Source organism: Pituophis catenifer, unplaced genomic scaffold (genome assembly GCF_029215685.1).
Source record: "Pituophis catenifer annectens isolate HBS135680 unplaced genomic scaffold, rPitCat1.0.hap2 SCAF_1, whole genome shotgun sequence".
NCBI classification, from domain to species: domain Eukaryota; kingdom Metazoa; phylum Chordata; class Lepidosauria; order Squamata; family Colubridae; genus Pituophis; species Pituophis catenifer.
In genome coordinates this window covers 52,710,214-52,716,808 of record NW_027256881.1, presented here as the reverse complement: position 1 = coordinate 52,716,808, position 6,595 = coordinate 52,710,214, and positions in this window count along the sequence as shown.

Below are 6,595 nucleotides of genomic sequence, written 5' to 3'. Positions count from 1 at the left end.
AAGCTTTGCCTGCTATTTACTATCACATGTTAAACATCTGACCCTAGAGGAAACTTAATTACTGTTTCTAGTGATTCTGATTTGTATTGCTGATTATCTTGGGAGAATAGACTGTTGAAGTGAATCCAGAATATTTGACTTAAGATCTTTATTTGCAGAGCAGAGAATATTAAGGAAGGAATGAGGATCTAGTGGCAAGTACAGGAATGTATTTTGCTATATGTTTACTTTTTAAAAATATGCATAGCTTCTATTATACATATATACAAGTAGTCCTTCATTTACAACCATTCATTTAGTGACCATATGAAGTTACAATTGCACTAAAAAGGTTACTTATGACCTTTTTTTATACTTAACAACCATTGCAGCATTCCCAAGGTTAAATGATCAAAATTTGGATGTTTGGCAACTGGCATGTATTTATGATAGTTGCAGTGTCCTGGGGTCATGTGATCACCTTTTGCAACTTTTCGACAAGCAAAGTCAATGGGAAAATGTTACTAATTTAACAACTGCAGTGATTCACTTAACAACTAGGGCAAGAAAGGTCATAAAATGGGCAAAACTCAGCAACTGTTATGAGCTCAAGACAAATTCCTTGTATGTCCAATCACACTTGGCCAATAAAGAATTCTATTCTATCCTATTCTATTCTTCTCAGATTCCAAATGACTTGCTTCTGAACTTCATCACCATTCTGTAAAGTTCTGCTATATAGTTTAGATGGGCATCAAAGATTGGACCAAGCTAAAAAAAAAAGATCATTTGGTTTTAGCTTAGTCTGCTGTATCAGTTACTATGATCTGTAAACCATGATTTATGGTTTACTCTATTATTTAATATTGTGAGTTGAACTGAGAATTGTACAAGAAATTATGGCTAAGCAAAGCATAGTTATTGGTTTGCAACTTAACTAAGGTTGATATCAAAACCTTATCATGGTCTATGATTATATTGTAACGCATTGTAAGCCGCCCTGAGTCTCCGGAGAAGGGCGGCATATAAATCAAATTAAAAAAAATATATATTACGGTAATCTGCCTACTCATTAAAATCATTCTTAGTGGTGTCAGTTTTTGTACAGGCCTAAAGACCAATTTATTCTCAGTAATTTTTCCTTGTGTTTAATTAGCTGATGATTTGATTGTCCTATGTGCTAAATTTCAATGTTATTTGATATTAATGCTTCTATTGGTGGTTTATATTAAGTATAACTGATTTATTATAGTGCTTTTTGAAAGGAACTTTTAAAATTTATACCATTTCCCTCCCCCAAAGTCCCATCACAATAAGGACAAAGAGTATTCATTGGCCATAGAACACAGAGCAATTGTTGGGAAAAAGAATAAAAGGAACTTGCAATGAAGTATTTTGGAAGAGATTATATCTGGCACATGGGAACACTGAATAATACACTAGTATGTTACATTTCATTAAGCTGTTGGATGTCAGACTCTTTGCTGAAGCAGTTCTGAGTTCAGGGAAAATGTAGATTATTGGCCTGAATGAATGGAATGCACATTTCTCTATAATATTTCTAGCAAAAAAAGTTGGCATATTACTTCCTTATGTGCTAGCTTTTCTGTTGTAGTAGATAATCTTTTCTATGTGAAGTGACACATTTAAAAGTGGTAATCTATTGTAGCCAGTGGTGAAATGTAAAATTTGTTACTACTGGTTCTTTAGGCGTGGCTTGGTGGGGGGAAATGTGACTGGGTGGGCATGGCCAACTTTTTTTTTTTTTTACTTTTAAAAGCATTTTTTCTACAATCTCTTCGGGCGAAGAGGTTGTAAGAAAAATGCTTTTAAAAGGCTCTGACGATCCCAGCTGAGTTGCCTGATCATCAGAGGCTTTTGTTTTCTTTTAAAAGCTTTTTTTTTTTTGCTTTTAAAAGTAAAAAAAAAAAAGCCTTTGACGATCATTGCCTGCCTGGTCTCAGAGAGCGAAAGGCAATGTACATTGTACTCCTTCCTCTTTGTGAAGAAGGATGGATTGGGTTAAGTGGCTAGCTTAAAGACTGAGAATGGACTCGAATTTGACAGTTCTTGGATATGGTGCAGTATCCTAAGCCAGGGCTTCTCAAATTTTGATAGGAATGACCACTTATGATTGGTAAATGAATTGTGTGTCTTCCTTCTTCCCATGAATACAATTACTTTATTTGCATTGAGTTTGGGCAGGAACAAACACACATAATGTCATGTGAATCATTGAGTTGGAAGAAGCTCAGAAATCATCTAATCCAACTGTCTGTTTGGTGCAAGACAGAACCCTGCAACTTTAGAAAGCTTATTTTCTTTGGAAATAATTATCAAATTTAAAATCATATGGCAAGGATGAGCTTGCTTAGTCTTAATAATTCTTGAATTCTGAATTTTATTTCCAAGAAAGCCATTTTCACTTCTCATTACTTCTTTATTTTTTATTTATAATTGTTTACCTGGACAGAATAGGAACAGTGGTCCAATTGTGATGCACATCCACGCGACTTGAACAGGCAAAGGGAAAAGCTTGTCAAACCACACTCCAAAGTGGACTGTATACCTAGTAGAAGGACAACCTTAAATATTCAAAGAGCCATTTGGACTGGTTTCCCACAGAAAAGAAAACACAGGAAGCCACAAAACCTGGGTGGGTGTAGCCAACTCAACATCACTCCCACCCAGTCACATGACACTCCCCCTCCAGCCATGCCTACCCATGTTTTGTGACTCCCTCTGTCTTCTGTGGGAAATGGGTCTCTCTCTCTCTCTCTCTCTCCCTCTCCCCTCTCCCATTTCTGTTTTTCTACCTTTTTCCTCTCCCTCTTTTTCTTTCTTTCTTTTCTTTCTCTCCCCTTCTCTCTCATTTGTTTCCCTCTCATTCTCTCTCTCTAGGTCTCTCTCATTTCTCTCTCCCTCTCCCCTTCTGTCTCTCTCATTTGTTTCTTTCTTTTTCCTCTCTCTCATTCTCTCCCTCTATCATTTTCTCATTTATCTCTCTCTTTTTCTCCTTCTTTCTCATTTCTCTCTTTCTCCCCCTCTCATTTCTGTTTTTATCTTTTTCCTCCCCCCTTCTTTCTTTCTTTTTCTTTCTTTCTTTCCTTTCTCTCCCCCTTCTCTCTCATTTGTTTCTTACTTTTCCCTTTCTCATTCTCTCCCTTCAGGTCTCTCTCATTTCTCTCTCCCTCTCCCTCTTCCCTCTCATTTGTTTCTCTCTTTTTTCTGTCTCATTTTCTGTGTTCACTCCACAGCTGCGGACCTTTCCCCCTTTCCATCATACCCTCCTCCTGGATCCCATTCCCATCGTGTCAGTCTTCAGGTTAGCGAGGTTGGTGTCTGCCACAGCCAGGTTGGCCAGTGTTTCGGGGTAGAGAGCAGGTCATGCAACCGGGTCAGCAGGGAGCCGCAGGAAAGGGGTCAAAGAGCCACATTGACTCGGGAGCCATGGCTTGCCAACACCCGACCTAGTAGCTAGTTCGGCCTTAACCAGTAGCATCAATATGCTGAATTTAATGGTTCTCTATTCCAATATATCGGAGCACTTATGTTTTTATAAAATGGTATTGAGGCCCTTTTGAGGAGGTTGATTTATTTATTTATTTATTTATTTATTTATTTATTTATTTATTTATTTATTTATTTATCGGTTCGATTTATATGCCGCCTTTTTCCGGAGACTCAGGGTGGCTTACAATGCGTTAAGCAATAGCCTTCATACTTTTGTATATACCTGTTTAGTAGGGCTTTCGCCCCCCCCCCAAATGGTGTTCTTTTTTAATACAAAGTCAGCTTATTGCTCCCACAAACTGGGTCCTCATTTTACCTACCTCGGATGGAAGGCTGAATCAACCTTGAGCCTGATGAGATTTGAACTTGCGGTAATTGCAGGCAGCTGGTGTTACTTAACAGTGCTTTCGTCTGCTGCGCCACCAAGGCGCAGTATATATCCATATATATTGTTTTATACTGTTAAACAAAACAGAATACGCCTTGGAATAAATATTAAAACATACATATTAAAAGGGATAGACTAAGTGTAAGCTTGAACATTTATAAGGCCTGCTGGAACCTACACCCAGTTAAGGCTACAGCTTGCAATAAATTGTACTGAAATCAGTAGGACCAGATTAGATTTTTATAGGATAAGCATTATTTGTGTTTACTAACTGATAACTTCTCTGTTTTAAAACTAATTAGAAATAAGCTTTGTGATTTTAGCATTGAACCAGTTTTCTCACTAAAAAGCCAGCTGAACACTCTTTGGGATCACATTTGGAAAAGTTCAGTTTAATTCTTTATAGATATTAAAAACCTTCAAAACAATGAGCTTAACACCTGGTGAGTTTTACCTTCTTTGGATTAAAAAATAAATAAACAGAGACTTAAGAATTTAAAATAACATACAATAAAAAGAACAAAAACAATTTGATTTCATTAAGTTTTATAGATGTGGAGATCAGAGAAATTTGGAATATTTTGCTGTAAGTATATAAGTGTATAATTAAGTAACATGCTTAAGTAACATATGACTGAAACAGAACTAAACTCATATGAGGAACTGAGGCATGATAGAAGTTGCAAATGGACACTGGAGGGGAACTAAAGAACCAGGCAAAAAAAAGTTAAAATAGCTAAGCCGGTTATGATTTTTGCTTACCCTAAAGAAGTTTCTTTTTTATAACTTTATTAATTGTGATATTAATATTTCCAAGATATAAACTAATATCTCAGAAAGAATATTTACAAGATTGATGAGAAAAAATTTGCCTGACAGACATTATAGAGTTTGAAGCATAGTGCAGGAGTGTTAAACTCACATCGTCACAGCAGCATCACATGATGTATTGGGACTTTTCCCCCCTTCGCTAAGCTGGGCATGGGTGTGGCCAACGTGTGCCGCATTTGGCCCATGGGCCAGGAGTTTGACAGCCCTAGAATAGTAGATAACATAATAGAGATTGCCAAAATGAGAATACAAAAGACATATCAAGAAAAGGATCTGGACATGGAACAGCTGTGACAAGTAATTCTGCCAATGCTTCTTTATGGGATTTACAAAGTACACTAGTGAAAGCTTTGAAGATCACTTTTGAATGCCAAAAATTGATGAAAGATCAAATCCTGTGATGCTATTGGAATAATGTAAAGGTTAAGATAGAGAAGCATACAAAGGAAGAATATAAGGTTGGACTATTTGATTAGGGATAATGGTTTTTTTATATATTTCTGGTAATTCCTAATGGATTTTTTGCTTAACCAGGACTGAAAAGATAATGATTTCTGATGTGCATATAGATCAAACTAATGTTTTATTATATGTTCTATAAAACATAAGGTTGGTTTATATGTAATTTTAAGAAGGGCAAAGCATCATATTAGCTTATACTCCATGTAATGCTGCTTATTTATTATTTTCTTTGTTGTTCCTTTCTTTTTCTATTCCTTTTACTTTTTCTGTTCTATTTAGTTTGTATTAGCTTTTACTAGGTTTATTAAAAACTTCAATAAAATTAGTTTAAAACAGAATAATCATTTTTGTGTGTGTGTGAGAGAGAAATAGGAATATTGTAGCAATAAGATTATGGTAATAAGATTTGAATTGTATTTGAATCTACTTTCCCCAGAAAAAGATGGAGATTTTAAGATATATTTAGCAAAGACATACCTGTGCCAACCTTTCTTAGCCTGTTGCTCTCAGATGTTTTGGGGTTCCAATTTTAAGAATTCCTCACCAACACGTCAAACATCTGGTTGGAAACTGTAATTCCAATTTAAAATATTAGATCTGTAACTAAGTGGTCTGGGTTTTTTTTCTGCCCACATAAATGGCAATCCTAAGAATGTAACACTAGGGGGTGAAAGTCTTCTGTATAATTGTCCTTTAGTGTAAAATGGGACGTTGTGAGTATCTATACAATGCCTTCTGTAATTCAAGTTTGAGTTGTGGTGTTTAAAAATAGAATATTATTGCCTGCCTGAATTGTTCAGAAATTGTTTGGAAACTGACGTGTTTTCATCTTAGCAGGAGAATTTGTTACTAATGGCATCAGAGTATTCCAGCAGACCTTGTAAATGACAGATTATTTAAAACATGGTGTTCTCTCTTTATGGACGTGGATTTGCTTTCTTGATAGCTTCCTGCTGATACTGTACTTCTGTTCAGATTAATTTATGGGGAGTTGGTGGTACAGAAATTGGGTTTGAACATAGCTGAAGAATTTGGTTGTTTCTTCTCCCCCACCCTTGATGGACAAACACGGCTCCCTGTAATGCTTTGCAAATGAACTGTTTTATGATAAAGATCATTTTATGAAAAATTCAGACAGCTTGGAAATTATCAGAAATATTTTATATTAATTTATTAAGAAAGAGACTTCTGCAGTGTGAAAATTGGTTATTAAGAAAGAGACTTCTGCGGTGTGAAAATTGGTTTGACTGCGATATGATAGTAATATGTTGGCCTTAGAGACAAGCAAACAAATTGCCAGTTTGTGGGGGGGTGGGGTGGGGGGAATGCCTGCCTCCAAATTTTCATGGTTACCATAGAAGAGGACAAGGTCTCTTCTTTGGGACTTTGCTTCTTTGAAAAGGTTTCCTCCTAAAGCTAGGC